The sequence below is a fragment of the Vombatus ursinus genome, unplaced genomic scaffold (genome assembly GCF_900497805.2).
Source record: "Vombatus ursinus unplaced genomic scaffold, bare-nosed wombat genome assembly UNPS02004677.1, whole genome shotgun sequence".
Lineage (NCBI taxonomy): Eukaryota > Metazoa > Chordata > Mammalia > Diprotodontia > Vombatidae > Vombatus > Vombatus ursinus.
The window spans coordinates 1,114,038-1,123,453 of record NW_020944455.1 but is presented as its reverse complement, the minus strand read 5'-3'; positions in this window follow the sequence as shown (position 1 = coordinate 1,123,453).

Genomic DNA, 9,416 nt, shown 5'->3' with positions numbered 1-9,416 from the left:
ATAGATAGATAGATAGATAGATAGATAGATAGATAGATAGATAGATATTGTTCAGTTGTTTTCAGTTGTGTCCAGCTCTCTGTGTCCCCATTTGGGATTTTCTTGGCAAAGATAGAGTGATTTGCCATTTCCTTCTCCAGCTCATTTTACAGATGAGGAAACTGAGGAAACCAGGGTTAAGTGACTTGCTCAGGGTCACATAGCTAGTGAGTGTCTGAAGCCAGATGGGAACTCAGGTCTTCCCTTTCTCCAGGGCTCAGCACTCAATCCACTCTACCACCCAGCTGCCCTAGATGGATGGATGGATGGATGGATGGATGGATGGATGGATGGATGGATGGATGGATGGATGGATGGATAGATAGATAGGTAGATAGATAGATAGATAGATATAGATAGATAGATAGATAGATAGATAGATAGGTAGAGGGGGTTGATGAATGCCTAGATCACCTAAGATGGAGGCACACATATAGGAGACCCTTGGGACCTGCTCATGGGAAGACTGGCCTGAGCATGGGCATTTTTCATTGACCTACCACATGGGAGCAACCAATAGATCCACAGATTAACTTAGGACATACATGGCATTGGACACACCAAATTCAAGTCCAAAGTCCCTGTGGGCTTGCTCCCAGGACCTTGGCTTCTCGGGGCTGCCCTGCTGAGCTGGTTACAACATCTAGCCTGGAATCGTGGGCTTCAAGATCCCCACAGCTTGAACTCCCAGGCACCTAGAACTGAAAATAACTAACGAAACATATTAAAATCCCAAATCCGTTTTTCGGGGCCACATGGCTTGGGGTGGGGTGGTCCTCAGTTCCTTCTACTGCTTTATTACATGGTATCATCTCCGATCAAGGGAGTCCTTGCCCCTGGACTCAGAAAAAAGAAAGTAAGACTTTCCCATCGGAGCAGTGTTAAAGAGGCAGCCAGTTCCAGCTACACAGCCAATGGAAAGAGGCTGCTGCCAACCACATGGTAGACCAAGGTGGAATGTGCACGCATGTGCCAGTCCTCCTGTATCCCAGAAGCAGGTCTCTGGATCTCACATGTGGGTATCTCCAACTTAGGTGATCTGCGTCAAATCCCGTTCCAGATAGTTAGCCATAGATATAAACACATACATGTAGGTATATGCAGACAATATGCAACGAATTATAAAATAAATACAAGGCGGTTGGATAGAGAGGGCATCAGCAGTAAGGAATCAGGAAAGGCAGAGCTGAAGAAAGTGAGGGATTCTATGAGGAGAAGGTAGGGAAGGAGCACATTCCAAGTACGTGTGACAGGTAACACAAAGACACACAGATGGGAGATGGAGTCCCGCATGTGGAAAAGAGAGTAGGCCAATTTGATCGGACCATAGAGTGCAGGAAGAGGTGTAAAAAGTAATGAGGATGGAAAGGTAGGTTGAAGCCAGGTTGTAAAGAATTTTAAAACTAAACAACAGACTTTCTATTTTATCTTAGAAGTAATAGGCATTCACTGGAGTTGATTATGGGGCAGGGGTTTGATAGGGTCAAATCTGCATTTAGGGCAAATCATTTTTTGATAGCTGTTCAGAGGGTAGATTGGAGCAGAGAGGCAAGGAGGCCAGTAAAGGAGGCCATTATAGTAGTCCAGGCAAGAGGTGATGAGGGCCTGGACCAGGGTGGTAGCTATAGGAATGGAGAGAAAGGTATAGATGTAAGAGATGTTGGTAGAGAGAAAAACAATGAAATTTGGCAACAAATTGGGCATGTGGGATAAGGGAGAATGAGTGATCCAGAATAATGTCAGATAACTGAACAAGGAAACAAGCCAGTGGCGGTAAAAGGTATAAGGTGGTGTGTTTGTTCAGGTAACCACTGAAACACAGCACACAACCAACACCCCACCTGGCTACAAAGGCATCTTATAGCTAATGTCTGTGTGTGTGTGTGTGTGTGTGTGTGTGTGTGTCGCGCATGCATGTGCACACACATTCTTGTGGTGTGAACAATTTAAGTTAGAAAGTCAAATAAGAAATATTTGATCTTGACATTGAAAGTTCATACCTTAAAGTGACTGCTTTCTGGTGGCTTGGTTTTTCTCCATCCAAAAGTGGCTACTAATATTGGGTATTAAGTTGCCAAGTTGTGTCATTTCTATTTCCATATCTCTTGTATCCTGGCCCTTCTCTCTTTCCACATAACAGCCACCTCTCATTTGGACTACGGTGATAGTCTTCCCACTTCCAATTTTTCTCTTCTCCAAACTTCTCCTTCATGCAGCCACCAAAACCATTTTCCCCTGAGGTACAAGTCTTTGCTCAAAATCCATCAATGGCTCCCCACTGATTGAGGTTCAAACCCAAACTCCATAGTGTAGCATCGAAGGCTCTCCAAAGTCTGACCCTCAGCCACATTGCTAGCCTTATTCACACTACTTCCCATACAAACCAGACTACACACCATTCTCTGAACATGGAACTGTATTCGTCCTTTGTGCATTAGAACAAGCTGCCCTCTCTGGTGACCTGTGGGTCTCTTAATCCTTGGCTTCCTTCACGGCTTAGCTTATGTGCTACCTCCTCTATGAAGTCTTCTTGGATTTCCCCTTCCCCAGCTGTTAATGTTCCCTCCTTCCTCAATTTTCCTGATACTGTTTGTGGACACACTGAATTCACTCCCAATACAATGGGAGCTCCTTGACAACAGGGATAGCATTGTTTCCATCTTTGTACACCCAGTGTTGGGCACATGGCCTTGCACATAGTAAGCACTTAATAAATGTTTGTTGAATCGAACTGGCTAACATCCAAGAGGCCGCTGTCGGTGGCAAACTCTAACAGATCCACCCATAGGTCTACACCTATATACAAACATAGATGTAGACACAGAGGCACTCCCATAAAATTGCAAATACACACACTTAATAAAGTAGATGCGTAATAAAGTACACATAAGTATAGGAACACACAAAGCATGCTGCCATTACTTCCCATAGTTACACCCACAATATGTGTATGTGTATGTGTGAGCATGCCTATGCGTGTGAAGTATGGGGCCAGGTGAATGAGTGAGTAGAACAGGGTGCAGATGGGCTGAGGGAGTGGGAGAGAAGGGTGGCAGAGGGGGAGAGGGAGGAGAGGGGAGGGAGGGTGAGGGAACAATTGGAGATAACTTTCCATTCTCCTGTAAAGTCTTCCACACTCTTTGTAAAGAGTAGTTTGGAGAATTTTGTGCTCTCTCCTGAGAAAAGCTATTTCGGCAGAGTCCATGAGTGGTTAAAGAATACACTAGGCTGTGGAGAAGAGAAGAAGGAATCAAGGGTCTTAGCCACCTCTTCTCTTCTCTCATTTGGTTGCTACACAATCTTCTCTAGATGAAAGGTCTACAGGTGTGCCCTTCATCAACTAGCCTCCTGTCTTTCCAGTCTTCTTGCACCTTACTTCCCAATATATACTCTTGGATCCAGTAACACTAACCACCTGGCTGTTCCAGGAACAAGACCCTCCATCTCTTGGTTCCCAGCATTCTCTCTGACTGTCCCCCATGCCCTCCTCCACTGACTACTGACCTTCCTGGCTTCCTTTAAGTCTTAACCAAAACCCCACCTTCTACAGGAAGCCTTCACCAATGCCTCTTCATTTCAGGGCCTTCCCTCTGGTCATTATTTCCTATTTATCCTGTATAGAGCTCGCTTTATATATATTTGTCTGCATGCTGTCTCCTTCAGCAGATTACTCGACCCTTGGTCTTCCCACCAAAATCAAAGCAACACTGCCATTCCTGGGAAGGACATGCCGCTCAATTGCTCTATTACTCTCACTGTCCCTGGAACTACCTTGACCAAAATTCTCTCTTCCATTCATCATTTCCCTTCATGTGATGTCTTCTTCTATTAGAATGGAAGTTTGCTGAGGGCCAACATTGTCTTGCTTTTGTATTTGTATCCCCACAGTGCCCCACACATGGAAAGTACTTAATAAATACTTTTTCATTCCTTCATATCTCTCTATCTCTGTCTGTCTCTCAGTCTCTTTTTGTCTCTCTTTTCTCTGTCTCTCTCACCACAGGGATAAACTCTTTCAAGTTCCATAGCCTCTTTGATTCCCAAAGTAATGTCTTCCCAGTGGCCTTTGAAAATTTGGTTAGACAAAAGGCTGTCAATCAGGTCTGGTGGATAGCTTAGGAACCCTTCTTTTCTATGTGCACCTTAAGAGTTTGCACTTGTAGTAAGTTGGGGGGATGAACAGTCACTGAGAAAGAGGAGCCAAGGTAGGGGTGAGAGGAGTGGCTTTGAAGTCAGTAGCAGCAGTAACATCATTTCATAGGACAAAGTGTTGGCTGCCATGTAAAGTAAACTACATGGACTCAGGCCTGCCCTCAAGGGATTTAATAAGACAGTAACACAAACAATGTACACATTGTGTACATGGGTAGCTCACTAGATAGAATGCTAGACCTGGCGTTAGGAAGGCCTGGGTTCAAATGTGGCCTCAGACACTTACTGGCATCAGTTAACCTCAGATTCTGTATCTCTAAAATGGGGAAGGGCAGCTAGGTGGCGCAGTGGATGGAAGCTGAGCCTGGAGTCAGGAAGACTCATCTTGGTGAGTTCAAATCCAGCTTCAAACACTTACTAGCTGTGTGACCTTGGGCAAGTCCCTTCACCCTGTTTGCTTCAGTTTCCTCATCTGTCCAATGAGCTGGAGAAGAAAATGGCAAACCACTCTAGTATCTTTGCCAAGAAAACCCCAAATGGGCTCATGAAGAATCAGATACAACTGAAACAACTGAACAAGAAAATGGGCATAATAATAACACCTATCTCCCCGGATGGTTATGAGGCTCAAATGAGGTGATATTTACAAAGCAGTTTCCAAACCGTAAATGCTAGCTAGGGTAAGCTGGGGTGTCTCTACAAGAAGATGACCAGAAGAGTCAACACTATGGTATGTGCAGATTAGCTGAAAGAGTTGGCAACGTTTAGTGTGGCGAAGGACATGATAGGAAGCAATCTCTAAATATGTGATACTCTCTCACGTACAAAAGGATGTTACTTACTCTTCTTTGGCCCCAGAAAACCAGGATAAGTGAGGGGATGGTACATATTTCAGCTCAGTTTGAAGAAAGATCTTCTAAGAGTAGAATGGGTGGCCTAGATAGCCTGGATGACCCTTTGTTGGGAATGTTGAAGAGGGGATTCTGGATCTGGCTGGAGGAAGAGGCTTCTGAGGTCCCGTCCAGCTCTGCTACTCTGACCACCAGCAGGAAACAAAATGGGCAACAGAGACATGACTGAGGCCTCTCTGTTTGCATCAGGCAGAGATCGAGTGTCAGTGCTGACCCCGGCAGACTGAGGAAGAAGACGACAATGGAAACAAAGGTGGGGGGCTGTCATAAATCTCATCACGATCTCTCCTGAACTCTAGCCCAACATCACTTGCTGCTTATTGGGTATTTCTGATTGCGCTCCTAACCCAGGCCTGCACAACCTGTGGCCTGTGTGTTGCTTGTGGCATGCCAAATGATTTCGGGTGCCCGTGAAAAATATAGAGGATGTTTTCCTCTACATTTTTCGTGGGCCGTCTGAAATCCATTGGTGGGTTGCAGATTGTGCAGGCCTGTCCTAATTCTCGGGGTGGGAGAGGGAGTTAACTGGTGAAGGTCTGAGGGGTCACAGTGATGAGGCTGGGGAAGCATAGGTAGAGTGGGCAGGGACGATGGAGCCCCAAGGAAAATGTGGCAATCGGTCTAAGAGGAATACAAAAATCACCTGTTTCTCCTTTCTTTTCATGGGCATTTGAGGCTGGTTGCAAGGATCTGTGAGGGAGGGAGAGGGAGAAGGGAAAGGTGGGAGATGTCTGCTGTTGGAGCAGCTTTTGTGTTCTTTTGTGTTCATGTTGTGTTCTCTCACTCTGGAACTGATCCTTGACCCTGTCAGGTTAAACAAAGGTGGGGCATTATTACTCTACTAGCTGCCACAGCTACACCTGAAAAGGGAGGGAAAAGTTCAGGACTTAGGCACTCTCCAGGCTATAACTTGGACCTTGAGAATCCTCTCTGCAGCGTTTGGCACTACTGACCACTCTCTCCTAGATTAATTTCTCCTCTCTTGGTGGCTTAAGGAACAGCTAGGTGGTGCAGTGGAAAGAGCACTGGGCTGGGAACTAGGAAGAGACATCTTTGTGAGTTCAACTCTGGCTTCAGACACTTATTAGCTGTGTGACCCTGGGCCAGTCACTTCACTCTGTTTGCCTCAGTTTCCTCATCTGTAAAATGGACTGGAGAAGGAAATGGCAAACCACTCCAGTATCTTGGCCAAGAAAACCCCAAATGGGGTCATGGAGAGTCAGACACGACTGAACAACAAACTCTTGGTTTTCATGACACTGCTCTTTTGGATGTTCTCCTGTCTTAGTGTTCCCTCTCAGTATCTTTTCCTGGCTCTTCATCCATATCCTGCTCAGCTATGGGTATTCCTCCAGGCTCTGTCCTGGGCCCTGTCACTTCATCAGTTCCCATGGGTTCAATTACCATCTCTATGCTGAGGAGATCAGCTGTTCTAGATATCCAGCCCTAATCTCTCTCCTAAGCCCTAGTCCCACAGTACCAACTGCTGACAGACACATGGACATGCCCACCTGGATATCCTGCTGGTATCTCAAACTCAATGTGCCCAAAATAAAACTCATTATGGAGAGAGATGATTATTAAATAACTAATTGTTAATATTGGGAAGACCTAGGATCTCTTCCCTTCCTAGATCCTCATTCTCTGCTAGGCCAAACCAGCATCTAAAGGACACTGTTGATGGATGGGATCGCCCAAATCCCCATGACTTGGGATCCTCGGTGGGGGTTGTTGCCCCACCCAACTAGAGGACCTCACAAAGAATTTCATTCCAGTCCACTGTGTTCCACTCAGCCAGGTCTGAGCAGAGGTGGACCCCCTTTTGTTTAATTTGCCCTAGGTGGGGGTAGTCTGGATAAGAGATAAGTCTCTTAGAGCAAAACTTATTGATCAGTCACATCCCCCAGACCCTCATTAGAATAAGCCCACCTCTCATTATAATATTCATTCTCTCATTACTTGTTAACCAGAGTTGATTGCCACCCAGAGGAACACCTACTCTTCCAAGGGCATGTAAGTGTTGAGTGGGCTCCATGAGGGGTCTCTGGCATTTGAGCATGTCACTGACCCCTTTTGTTAATTATTGCTAGCATGATGAATAAAATTATTAATTACCTAGAAACTATGTTTCTCAAACTTTTTATATGTCACATTACCTTTCCTCCCAAAACCCTCTCTTCTCCTGAATTTTTTTTATTACTGTTGAGGGGACCACCATCCTTCTTGTCACCCAAATCCACAAATTTGGCATCCTCCTTGACTCTCCCTCTCCCTCATCCCATATATCTGATCAGTTTCCAAGTACCTCTCATATGTCCCCTTCTCTCCGCTCATTAAGGATGGTATTCTAGTCTAGGTGCTCATTGGTCCTCACTTGGATTACTGCAATAGGCTCCCAATTGGGCTCCCTGCCACAACTCTCTCCTCTTTCAGATTCTTCTACCACACAACTGTTGAAGGGATATTCTGAAAGCACAGGCATATGCCCATGTGATGCCCCCACTCAAGCAGCTGTCATCTAGGGGCTCCTTGTTGCCTACAGGATAAAATACACCCATCTATTTGGCACCGAAAGTCCTTCACAACCTAGCTTCCAGTCTCCCTTTCCGGGCTTATTACATGACTCCCCTTCATGAACTCTATATTCCAAATTGATCACCTTGCTTTTCTTCCCATATCTTCCCATTCCATTTCCCACCTCTTGGCCTTTGAAGAAGGCTCTCCATGCCTGGAATGCACATCGCTACATGTAAGAACCCCTTGCTCCATCAAAATTCAGCCTAAACGAGACATCTGCCATGACACATTTCCCGCTCCTCAGCTATTGTGCTTTTCCCCACAAAAATGGTTTTCTAATTTTTTTGTTTACTTGTGTGGACATGTTATTTTCCTATTATAATGTAAAAACTCAAAGGCAGGGATAATTTTCTTCTTTGTACCTCTAGTGTCCAGCACATAGTAGGCACTTAATAAATGTTCACTGGTCATATTAGGACTCTCTACATCACAGAGTAAGAGGGACTAGTGTCCAGGTCAAAGGAACATGACCAGGGCCTCTGAATTTTGGAATGCGTGATGGATGGAATTCCTCTACAAATAGAGGCTTTGCTAAGTAAATCAGCAGGGTCAACAACATTGTTAGGGGAACATGTCATCACCTCACTCCCAGCCTATTGCAACAGCTTCCTGGTCGGTCTCCCTGCTTCCAATCTCTCTTCACTTTGAACCACTCTCCACTCAAAATACCAAAGTGATTTTCTTAAAGCCACGATCCAACTATGTAACTCCCCTACTCAATCGACGCCAGTGGCTCCCTATTGCCTCCTGGAGCAAATACAGAATCCTCTGGCATTCAAAGCCCTTCACAAGCTGACCTCTTCCTGGACTTACTCTCGTCCATGCATGCTATGATTCGACAAATCAATCTGCTTTCCTTGCACATATCATCTTCAGTCTTTGTCTTTGTACTGGCTGTACCAGACATCTGGAATGACCTCTCCGCTCACTTCTAACTCTTAGAATGAATCCCTGGCTTCCTTCACCACTCAGCTCCTGGTCCCCCCAGCTGCTAGGGTCTCCCCCCTTCCATCTTGTCTGTATGTTTCTTATATACAGTATCCTGATATATGCCCATGTTGTCTCCTTATTAGAATGTAAGTTCCATGAGGATGGGGCTGTATTGACTTTTTTGTTTGTATTCCAAGCCCTCTGTGCTAACACAGTGCCTGGCACACAGTAGGCATTTAAGAGATGCTCGCTTGCTTGCTTGATGTCTAACCTATTTAAGGGAGCACACTCTCCTCCAATGTTCTCAAATACTTCTGAAAGTGGACAATGTAAACATATTTATGCCCAAACAATTGTTTTGTTAGATTTCAGGATGTCACAATCCACTACTGAAGATCAGAAGCTCAGAGCTGGTTCCCTTAGTTGCCGAGTCCATTCATCAAATAGCAGACAGCCGTCTGGCATCTCCAGTCCCATCAGTATCCTTGTGAGTCTGAGGGCAGGAGACTTTGATTAAAGGCAGTCCCTTGCTGGGCCCATAATTTCAGCCTTTCTGAATTGTTAGGCAGCCTTTCCAGCCTTCCAAATCCTATGCTCGGCTGGCAAGGCCTTGGGGAGGCCAGACTCATCTCTGCACAATGAAAAAGCCTTAGAGGAAGAGAGAGCTGCTGTTAATTATAATTCAGTGCTTACATATTCATTAAAGCAGGCTCCCTAAGGACCTCTACAAGACAACACTTTGTTAGCTTAATTCTAGTTAGTCACTGTACCTTAAAGCCACAGAATTGCCATGCTTTGCAAGTATGC